The sequence below is a fragment of the Grammomys surdaster genome, unplaced genomic scaffold (genome assembly GCF_004785775.1).
Source record: "Grammomys surdaster isolate TR1022 unplaced genomic scaffold, NIH_TR_1.0 128, whole genome shotgun sequence".
Lineage (NCBI taxonomy): Eukaryota > Metazoa > Chordata > Mammalia > Rodentia > Muridae > Grammomys > Grammomys surdaster.
This window is the reverse complement of record NW_021604586.1, coordinates 6630953-6642322: the sequence shown is the minus strand read 5'-3', so window position 1 is coordinate 6642322 and position 11370 is coordinate 6630953. Positions and strand designations below refer to the sequence as shown.

General features: G+C 52.0%; 1 protein-coding gene across 3 annotated transcripts in view; it reads left to right on the top strand.

Moving 5' to 3' along the window:
- The window catches only part of Cbfa2t3 (CBFA2/RUNX1 translocation partner 3), a 74729-nt gene that overhangs the window by 9841 nt on the left and 53518 nt on the right, over positions 1 to 11370 (top strand). The window contains exon 1 of one of the 3 annotated variants that reach the window (XM_028752498.1): positions 10891 to 10940. The exons of the other annotated variants lie outside the window; for them this stretch is intronic. The gene's annotated coding sequence lies outside the window, so the exon portion shown is untranslated. Of the gene's footprint in view, positions 1 to 10890; positions 10941 to 11370 lie in introns of those variants that run through there. 3 annotated transcript variants of the gene reach the window in all.

Sequence of the window (11370 nt, the reverse complement as noted above, 5' to 3'; positions counted from 1 at the left end):
TGGATGGATGGGTGGGTGGGTAGATGGGTGGATGGATGGATGGATGGATGGGTGGATGGATGGATGGGTGGATGGGTGGGTGGATGGGTGGGTGGGTGGATGGATGGGTGGATGGATGGATGGATGGATGGGTGGGTGGATGGGTGGATGGATGGATGGATGGATGGGTGGATGGATGGGTGGATGGATGGATGGATGGATAGATGGATGGATGGATAATGAATCTTACATTTTTATTTCCTGTTTGTAAACTCTATTCAGGAACAATTTAGACCCTGGTTTAAATAGGATGGCTTTGAACTGAAAATAGCAGATAGCCTAGTCCAGGGCTAGACAGTTTACGTGATGCCACATAGCAAAAGCCCAAAAACACACAGTCCAGTTGGAAGAGCAATGATACCGTCTGGTACCCAAGTATCTTCATACTGTCTGCCTTCCTATCCTCTCTCTTGAAGATTTCTCGATGTAAACTAGCTACTTATAGCCCGTGTATGATCCATTCAGTACCTTTTCACCAGAGCCATTGTCCTATGTGCCAGTGCCAGGCACGAAGACCGCCTTACTCAGAATCCCGTCTGAGCTATGGAGCAGTGCCTTTCTACCATTAGAGTCTACTGCAGAGGCACACAAAAGTATAAAGTTCCAGAACCCAAAGGTCTATTTATCCCTCCACCTTGCCTCTGCTCACCCCACCCCCAGGCTCTACCACAGGCCCTCGGTGCACACACACCCCAAGACAACTTCTCCTTTCCTTCCTGGAATAGTTCTCCTCCCAGAAGCCACACTGCCCTCAGCTTCTCCCCAACAGTTTCAGGCCCTGCAGCAATTTTAGATCCCAGCCACACCCAGAGCTCCCCCTCAGATAGGTCACCTTGCCTTGAGGAGACTGTACCCCCTGAGCGCCCTGGAGCACAGAGTCAGAGGCTTCAAGGATCCTGCAGCTTCACTTTGACTAAGGTGGTATCAGCCAGCTGTTTCTCACGGTGTGCCTCAGTTGCCACTCCCAGGCTAGAGTCAGTGTAGTTCATACCTCTGTCCATCTGTTCTCAGAACATTTGCTGCTTCCTAAAAGAAACCCTGTTCCCCTGGCTGTCACTCCGTGTCTCTTCCTCCCCTGGCGACCACTAACTACCTCTTTGTCTCTGTTGGATTTTCCTGTTCTGGACATCTCTCTCTTTTATTTTTAAAGATTTATTTATTTTATGTGTATGAGTGCACTGTCACTCTCTTCAGACACACAGAAGAGGGCACTGAATCCCATTACAGATGGTTGTGAGCCACCATGTGGTTGCTGGGAATTGAACTCAGGACCTCTGGAAGAGCAGCCAGTGCTCTTAACCACTGAGCCATCTCTCCAGCCCCCTCTGAGCATCTCTTATCAAAGAAATCATGTGTCATCTAGGGGGAGCACTTCCCATTTCTTTCACCTAGTGGCATGTTTTCAGGGTTACCCATGTGTGGTGTATCAGTGCTTGGTTCCTTTACAGATAACTAGTATCCCATCTGGTGGGCTATGCCTCTTTTTTAGTTTTTCTGCACTTTACTCTGTCTGAGGAGAAGCCATCCCCACCACCTACAGGCTATGTGTCTCCTTCAGTGGGTCTTTGTTTACCTGATACTCACAGTGAGGGCAGTGGTCATGGCAGAGAGGTAGGAGGTAGCATTGTGATCTGGCTGTCCTCTTTACCTTCACTGCCCTGGACAAGGAGAGGTAGCACTATCCCTAACAAGCTCTGACTCAGTTTACATTCTGTGGATTGATGGGTATGAATCTGGGGTCGGGGGTGCAGCCTGGTAGTCTACAGTGTTACCTGGTAGGCTGTGTGAGAGTGGTAAGGGGTAGAGACATTTCTGGAGTAGTTCTGACTAGAATCCTTCTCCAAGGACAATGGCTGGGTCTCCAGGAATGCATGTAGGTTGAAAGCTCTTCGGGAAAAAGGCAAGTACCTGCCGAGCATCCTCAAGTGGTGCTAATGAACAGCTGGCCTTGGACACCCCCACGGGAGCATCAGAGCCCCAAGAGACCCTCATTCCAGGATGACTCATCCCTGGGTGTTCCGGGCATCAGATCTGAGGCATGGTTATGTGCTATGTGTCTGAGGCTAAGGTGAACTTGGACATGGTAGTATATGCCTATGATCCCAGCACTCAGAAGCCAGAGGCGGGAAGATGGCAGCAAGTTCCAGGCTAGCTCGGATACACTGTGAGTTCCAGGATTTGTTACTTACTTTCCCAGTTGCTGTAACAAAATACCGGACAAAAGCAACTTAAAGAAGGAAATGTTTGCTTTGTCTCACAGTGTGAGGGCGCACAGTGCATCCTGGCCAGGTAGTCATGGAGATGAGAGGGAAGCAGGAGGCATCTGGTCACATTGTGTCTGCTCCCAGGAAACAGAGCAGACTGCTGGTGTCCCTCTTACATTCTTCTTTCTATTTAGTCTGAGACACCTGCCCATGCACCCACTGTGACTGTGGGCATTGAAGCTGGTGGCAGGATGGGGGTCTTTAGAGGAGGGGTACCAGATTCTGAGGCAGAAGCTTTCTCTGGGAGACACCTGGAAATGGTTATGACACATTGAGATTTATCTTATACATGTGTCATAAGCTAATTGTACCATGCAGCTCGGTATTCAGAAACAGACCTTCTTCCTAAAATGCTAGACACGCACTGAGGGAGAGTCCCAGCTGTTAACTACACAGGAGTAGGACAGGCCTCCCTCCCCAGCTTCTGGCTTTCCTAATCCTATCCTCCATATGTTCACCTGCCAACCAACATCAGCCCATACAGACAGTGTCCCTACAACCCCAAATGGGACCCCCAAACTTTACCAGACCCATAGACAACTTCTCTAGTGAGATAGGAAGGTATGACAGTCAACTCTGGCCAGGATGGTGGTGTCCTTGGACTGACCCATCCCCTCTGGCACCCTCAGGACAGGGAGGGAACTGAGGCTGCTGCAGAGGCTAGACTAAGCCCAGACCAGGCAGGGGAGGCAAGTCAGCCCCTCAGCAAAACCCAGGGTTTTGGATTAACATTCATAGGATGTCGTCAGCCAAACAAACGCAAATGTTTATTTTCCCAGCGGTAAATTACAACTTCAATAGACAGAAATTACGGTCCTGGGCCTTGAAAAGCAGTGACAGGTGCCTTGTCCCTGGATGGTCACACGGCCTAAAAGTGTCGAGTCTAAGTGCCCCCAGATCATTCACAGCTCCCTGCTTCCCTCCCCTACACCTCAGGCTTGTGCTACCCACTGAACATATTACCAGGTCCTCAGCACATCCGGTGAATGGCACAGGAGCCCAGGGCCAGCACTCCAGGCATGTAACTACTCTTTATAGAGTGACTGTCATCATCCCTCCACCACTGGCTTTGTCCCCAGCACTCTTAGAAACCCTAAGAAGGACACAGGACAGAAAACACACAATCTAGTGTGACCTCCCATGAGGTGACTGGCACGGCAATGCCCAGAGCCTCAGACCTTGTTTCTGGTCCTTTCTGTGTTCCCATTGATATGGGGGTGTCTAGACAGAGCAAGAGAAGAAGGTGTGATCTTCTGCCATTATGTCTTGACCCTTCAGGCAAGACCCCAGAAACCCAGCTCGAGCCCCACAACCTGATACATGATCATCACAGCTGCAAGGCACCCCGTAAGGCAAGGCTAGGCAGGTGGAGTATCTCCCATATCCCTTTGGATGGTGCTTCCCTGAGCATGTTGGGTCATTTGACATGAGAACCCTACAGAGGCTCCTGGCCACTTTGGCCACATGTTCTTCTGGCCTGAAGAAGCTATGGTCTTATAAGATTGAGAGGCAGGGAAGTTGGGTAGACTATAGTGTGCCCTAGAGAGCTGGGGGTATGGGGTGCGTGTTCCTCTGAACCTTTTCCTCTCCAAGGCTCAGTTTCCTTATGTGCAAAGTTAAATGAATTGTCTGGGGAGCCATGAGGTCTCTTTACACTGTGATAAACATCGTCAACCTCTCTCCCTAGACTCAGGGCAGTACCCGTGACCCGCTCATAGCCCACACCTGGGAGCCCAGGATCAGACTGTGGACTGGGTGACTCACTGGGATTATGAGGGGATCAACCAGTATAGGAAACAGGAAGTGACACCCCCAACCTAGGTACCAGTTCCAGTGCTGTCCTTGCTTGAGAAGGTGGGGACATTGACTGACATAGATCAGGCCAAACTGGATCCATGGATACTTATTTATTCTGTCATTTTTGTTCACTGGCACCGTCCTTGCAGAGCCCCAGTGCTGAGGGGTCCTGACATTTTTTACACCTCAGCATCCACTGGGGGCAGGAAGCCATGAACTCTGATGGTGAGGGCCTCCTATGAATCAAGGGGAACCCACAGATCTGAGATCATGGGGACAGGAGAGAGAAAGGTTTCCTGGGGGATGTGGTGAAGCTGGGCAGGACCCGCACGGAGAATGTACGCCTGCAAAATGTTCTGTCTGTAGAACTGGAGCTGGAGGGATATGGAGGGGGCATCTCGGGAGCTGGCCCTTATCTGGAGCTGGAGGGGACAGCACCAGCCTCCCATGTCATACTCTCCCATGTGGAGATGGATGGAGAGAGAAGCTCCCACCACCAGGTCTGGCTTCGGTGATAACAAACGGCCTGTCAGCGGCAGACACTGTGGGTCGGGAGATCATCGGCTGCCTGGGCTTGATGGATGAGCTGTGGTGGCTTCTATGCGCTCCCAGCAAGGCCTGTTCCCATCATAGCAGATACTGGGTTACCAGAGTCTCTCGGCTCTGACTGTGCGGTGGAAGGACAGCCAGGTGTGGGCTGTTCAGGATTCTGGGGCTACAAGTGACAGAAACCAGCTCCAGGGAGTCAGGCAGACATATCTGTGACAGGAGGCCCAGCCCTCCTCCTCCTCTGTCCATTCTCCTTCATGGTCCAGCAGATGGCCCTGGGCAGTTCTGCCGTTACCTCCCCTGTAGAACCAGAGCCATGCGTCTTTTCCTGTTAGTCAAAACAATCCCAGGAGAGGACCGGTGAGTGGCCAGGTGGTCACCCTCCCTCCTTCTCTGAACCAAGTGTCCACATATGGTCAAGGAATATGGGCACAGAAGCCACAGAGGTGGGGTTGCTGAGATGGTACCAAGGCAGGTGGATCCATCAATTAGGGTAAGGTGCAAGCTGTAATTCAAAAGCAAAAACAGTACCAGGGGAGCCAATAGAGTTGTGCATACCTGTAATCCTATCATTTGGGAAACTGAAACAGGATTGCCTACAAGTCTAAGGCCAACCTGGACTACATGGTGAGCACTAGGCTCACATAAGACTAGCTAAATAGCAAGAATGTATGTATGTATGTATGTATGTATGTATGTATGTATGTACATATGTATGTATAGATGGATGGATGAATGTATATTACTGCATGTATATACGTACATATGTATGTGTGATATTACCCACAAAAGCACAAACAGAACAGTAGAACAAAGCACGTGTATAAAGCATTCTGAAAAGAAGCTGTAAACGGTTAGAATGCTTGCTGGGGAGTGGTGTGAAATGGGGTGAAGTCCTGGAGTCACTTGTAACTGTGTGCAGCGGTACTGCATTCCAGGAGTGGCAGTGCAGGGCAAAGCAGCCAAACAGGACCCCAGAGCAGAGCAAGGAACAGGCAGGCCATGGACGGATACACATGAAGAGGGAGAGAGCAGGACATGCTGTGAAGGAGGTTCAGGGGGGCCCAGCTTAAGGCTGGGAAGTGGAGAAGCAGCTGACCTGGGGAGTGGCCACCCATTTTATCTTCTGGTGGGATTTACTTATTCACACACTTTTCCAACCTGTATTTTTGTTTGCATGTAGTCCAACTATCAATCAATCCATCTATGTATCCTCTATTATGTATCTGTCTATCTGTCCATCCACCCTCTCTGCATGTGAATATGACTGCCTATGGAGACGAGATCTTGGCTGTCTTTATCGTTTCTGTTTGCAACGGGGTCTCTCACGGGCCCAGAGTTTGCCACATGGGCTTCAGTGGCTTCTGGTGAGCACTAGAAATCTGTCTCACCCCCAATGCTGGGATTACAAGCACCGGCCGCCATGCCTGGCCTGTTGTTGTTGTTTTTTAGCATGCGCCCTGGAGATCGAGCTCGTGCTTTTTATGTTTTTGAGGCAAGGGTTTTACTAAGCACCACCTCAGCCCTGTTCTGCTGTCTCGTCCCTGATGTCCTGTAGTCTTTAGTCCTTTGGGCACGTGTCCCAGGCTATTTCTCATCTTTCAGGATGACTCAAGCCCCCGGAGAGTGCAGAATCTGCTGCCATTACAGTCAGATGTTTTATTCTTGAGCTGCTGCGATGACATACAACCTTTCCAGACACTCTTAACTCCTCAGGCTCATGGCGTCCTGTGCGTCACATTGTAGTCTTTAGCTAGGGGAAGTCTGTTTTTGCAAGTGAACTGGGAAATACATAGTATATTTTTTCACAGTGGAACCTGGCCCTGATATAGCCTGCAAGAGAGCTCCACATCTCTGGGGACATCACACGGTATTCGATCATACCGCCACTCTTGGCATGTGTGTCAACCGGTTGCTGAAAGTGTGCTTGGCAGCGTCTCATCTGAAGCTGAGCAAAGACAAGAGAACAGGACATGTCTTTGGTCCTCTTGGCACATATATAGCTGTGGCTCCCACGGATCCCAGGGCTTACAGTCCCTCGAGCGCGCGCGCGCGCGCGCGTGTGTGTGTGTGTGTGTGTGTGTGTGTGTGTGTGCGCGCGCGCGCGCGTGTGTGTGCAGAGAGTGTAGAGAAGAAGAAGCAATAGCTTGGAGGTTCCCACAGTACAGAAAGATCCAAACTGGAAGAAACAAAGCAGTCACACAGGGGGAGTGCAAAGCCACTCATTCCTGTGGTACTGTTGTGGCTCGTCTTTCCCAGGGCATCCTCATGGGTCTTCCCTAATCTACAGCCTGATCTCTCCTCTTCATTTGATTTCTCCCATTTCTCCTTTGTTCACTGGAGGACCACCAGAGCACAGTAAGGCTCTGTACCTTGTTTCACAGTCAGTCAGGATAGGTGACGGGTCCTCCCCATTTCTCATTGTTAGACAGTGTCTAGAATGGTAGAGCCTTTGGTAAATGAATCCTAATGTATCACTTTCTGGATCAATCTTAAGTCTCTTCCTAACAGTGACCAAAGTGTCCCACAAAGCATCGCCCTGGGCATTCCTGCAGAGCTGTCTACACCGTGGGCTCCTGTGTTTTTACATAGAGAAAAGAAGCAGAGTCTGGCCAACTCATCCCAGGGGTTTTAGCAGACAAGGGAGGTTCATGTCTTCCTGCCATCAGAGGTCATCAGTCCCTCCATGTGAGAGAGAGAGAGCGAGAGAGAGAGAGAGAGAGAGAGAGAGGATGAGAGAAGTCTGTGGAATCTTCCTCTCCTCTCTGGCTTCAGGAAGATCCTATAGGTAGGTGCATACGGAGAGTTTTGGGTGCGGAATGGGAGTCACCAGTGTGAGGGAGGTGTGCTGCAGCTACTGTGGTGTGTGCAGTGCCAGCCCGCTCACTAAGGACACATATAAACCACTCCACCCCTCACCTTTCTGACAACAGTCGCCTTGCCAAAAGCTCACACTTGTTCCCTCTGCTATCTGGAAGGGACAGAGTCAGCCATCTGTCTGTCCATCCTCCTTCCTTGAGACTGTCATGCTCTATGTGGTTGGCTGGTAAGTGGCCCTGAGGTTATGGATTAGGTGGGGGTGGGGCAGCCAAGGGGCTGAGGCTGAACCAGAAATGTCAGAAGACAGGTGGGGAACAAACAGGGTGGAGGTCTCTGGGTGAAGCTATAACCCATCCCAGCCACGACCACAAGACCTGAGTCTCCCAGGGCCCAGCTTCCTCATCTGCAGAAATGCACCATTCCCAAGCGGGTCTATGAGAAGCACTTAGACCTCAACACAGGAGGGAGGCAGCAGGTGGTCCTTTCTAGAGCTGTTTGAGGTGGCTTGGCTGTTTTCTGTCTGGCCTAGAACTGGAATTTCAGCTATCTGGATCTGCACACACCATGATCCATCATTTGTTTTTTGTTTTTTGTTTTTTGTTTTTCGAGACAGGGTTTCTCTGTGTAGTTCTGGCTGTCCTGGAACTCACTCTGTAGACCAGGCTGGCCTCAAACTCAGAAATCCACCTGCCTCTGCCTCCCAAGTGCTGGGATTAAAGGCGTGCGCCACCACCGCCCGGCATGATCCATCATTTTACCTAGAGAACCTGACCACATGACTCCTTCATCTCAACCCTCCCCCTCTTTCCTTTCCCCTTCCCTCTCCCCCTCTCCCTCCTCCTCTTCCTCCTCTCCACTCTCTTCCTTCTCAGTAGTGTCAATATAGCCCAGGCTGACCTGGAAGTCACTATCTTCCTGCTTCAGCTCCCAAATGCTGGGATTATAGTCATTGGAGACTGCACCTAGATAAGCCTTGTGGAACAGAATAGAAATGTGCATCACGGAAAGAGGAACTTTGAAGAATCCAGGTGCCAGACCAGAGCCCGTTCCCCTACGCCTTTTCAATGGTGCACACCCTTTACTATTTACATGAGATCTTTAAAAAATGTCATTAATATCTATATTATTGTCTTCTGGGCTTTTTAAAAAATAAATAGACCAAGTTTTTCCAAGCAGATTTGGATTTACAGAAAGACTGATCAGAAGGCAGAACTACTCCTGGGTCCCCAATAACATGAGTAATGTCCCATGGTAATGACTGAGAGGACAGAGACACTATTACTCAACAGAACTCACCTTTATAGTGAAGTCCAGTGTGAACTGCATATTCTGTGCGTTTAGTTAAATGTCTAATGATGGTGCCCAACATCAAAATGTCACCCTGTGCTAGGAGCCATGAGAAAAGGAGGTGCTACCCTTTTGGGGAGTCAGAAGCAACTCAGGAGTAGCTGGAAATGCTGGACATTGAGATCATTCTCCTTAGAGAAAGGGGTTTCTGTTCCAAGAAGAACCCCCAGCTCCAAGTCAAAGCATGTGGACTGGTGTCAGCTCTGGACTGTGAGCCTGGCCAGGCACAGCCTCTTGGGAAGCAGGGATCAGATAAAGGCAGAGAGCAGACTTCACTAGGGAATACCATGATGTCATAAGCAAGAGAAAGCAGCTCCTGTCTCCATAGACAATAAACAGTAAAAGCTTCAGGTAGCACCTGACTTCCTGATCCACTGCCTCTAAGGTGTCCTTGCGATCCCTGATGCTTCACGTGATCCCTGATGCTTGCTGATTCTTTGTTGTTCTGAGGTGTGTGTGTCTTGCAGATGGACTGTTTATACAGTGTGGGTTGAGCGCTTCCATAAGGTAACATGAGAGCACCTAAGAGCCGTGACCTGGACATTTCCACAGGGAACCAATATTTCATAGAGTAGCAGGGGGGCCAAGGGGCAAGAGACTTAGTTTCTTTGAGAAACAAACAGGTTCTGGAAAACGGCTTCCCAGCTAGTGGAAAATGGAGGGACAACGGCTGTCAGGACTCGTAGGGACTATGCTGCAGTGGGGCCTGCCCACTCTATGCAAAGGAGCCCTCAGGGCCTCCATCTAGTAGCCATGGCTCAGGAGAGCTTCCTGGGCAGGAGGTTTGCCTGTCACATTAAATTCTGTACCTCCAGCCGAGGTTGTGAACACCTTTCTTAAGTGTAACCACACACTGGCCGCTCACCACAAAACAAACATTCCACCCAGCAGCGCGAGGTGCGAAAGCCTGCAGCCCAAGCAGAGGGTCCAGCTCCTGGGTCAGGCTGAGCTCCCAGAGACTGGCTTAAGAGTTCTGATGTCAGGTCCCTCTGCTGGGGCCACTCTGCACGACAGTATCTCTGAAGAGAACTGTCCTTTGCTTTCTTGGTGCACAAGGCACGCTGGCCGTCATACAGCTGGTTCTCATAGCCCTGGGATAAAAGTCTGTGGTCTCAGCCATATAGCCAATTCTTCTAGATCCACACCTCTCTGTGAAATGGACTCGGGACCCTCCACTCCTCTACAAGATCGATACATGTGGCCAGGGAGATCTGAAAATGTGGGCATTTTTATAGGTGCTAGGCTAGGATTAGACACCATCCTCCGCAGAGGGAGATCCGGGAGACCAAGGAGGTCAGATCTCACCCCAGGAGGGTGGTGCAGGAATGCTTTTCAGGAAGGCAGAGGTGAACCCACGAGAGGAACTCCAACTAGGGAAAAACAAACCATTATGGCAAGACTGGAAAGAAAGGGAGTTTTTGTTTTTGTTTTTTTGTGTGGGTTTTTTTTTTGGCACATTGCTAGATTTTTATCCTTCACATGCAGATTTGTGTCTAATGAGATGAAAATCAAGGCCCCGTTGATCTGAAGTTCTGGCCCCTTGTCTCGGCAGGCGGTGACCCCGGGTCTCTCCGTAGTCTCAAAGAAGCAAAGTGTGAGTGGGTGAAACACTGGGAAGGCAAGGGAAGGGAGTGCAGTGAGTTTGCTCAAATGTACCAACCAGAAGAACGGAAAGCATGGTACTTGTCGCAAGGCGCCTTAAGGAAAAGTGGGTAAAGAGGGTGGGGAGGGGAGGTGGGGAGCAGGCTCAGAGGAAGAAGAGAAAGTAGGACGCGGACAAGCAGAGGCAGCGGCTGGGGGCTTTTCCTCAGGTTGACATTAAAATGAATGATATGCAAACGAATGCAAAGCATATGCGAACGCCGGCCCCGATGGCAGTGGGGAGAGCGGGATCCTGAGCCCACTTGCCGCAGGTCGCCTGGCGCCTTGGGGACCAAAGGCCGAGCGCGGCGGGCGGAGCGCGCCCCCTGCCGGCAGAACGCGCTGGTGGCCCGGGTCCCCCGAAGGGCTTGCGAAGGGGGTGAAGGGGGTACGGCGGCCGAAGGAGGGGCGCCCGCCTCCCGTCCCGGAGTAGACACCGCGGCTCCGGGAGCAGCGACGCCGTCGGGCTGCGACTGCTCCGAGGTGGGTGTGCGCGGTGCGCTCAGCTCGCCCGCCCTCCCGGGGCGCGGCCTGCGCGGGGCGGGGGCGCACAGCGAGGAGTCCGCCCCGCACCGGGTTGCCCCGCGCCGCACGCATTGGCTACGCGCTGGGACTCCTCGGCCCCGCTCCCACTCCACGGCCCCGCTCTCCTGCATCCGCACGGGGGTCCCACGCGCGGCCTGGCGTTCCTGAGGTCCCTACGTCCTGAGTCGGACCCCATAGCCAAGTCCGCCGGCCGCGTCCCGGGGGCCCCTAGGCCACCCGGGCGGTGGAGGCGGGAGCCGCTCTGGGCGTTGGGCGGCGCCGGGGCGCACGGAACCGGGCCTCTCTCCGGCGGCCGGCGCCCCGGGGCGGAGCGAGCGCGATGGGCGTCGGGCTGGAGGCAGGTGGCGCAGCGGCGGCGGGGCGCGGG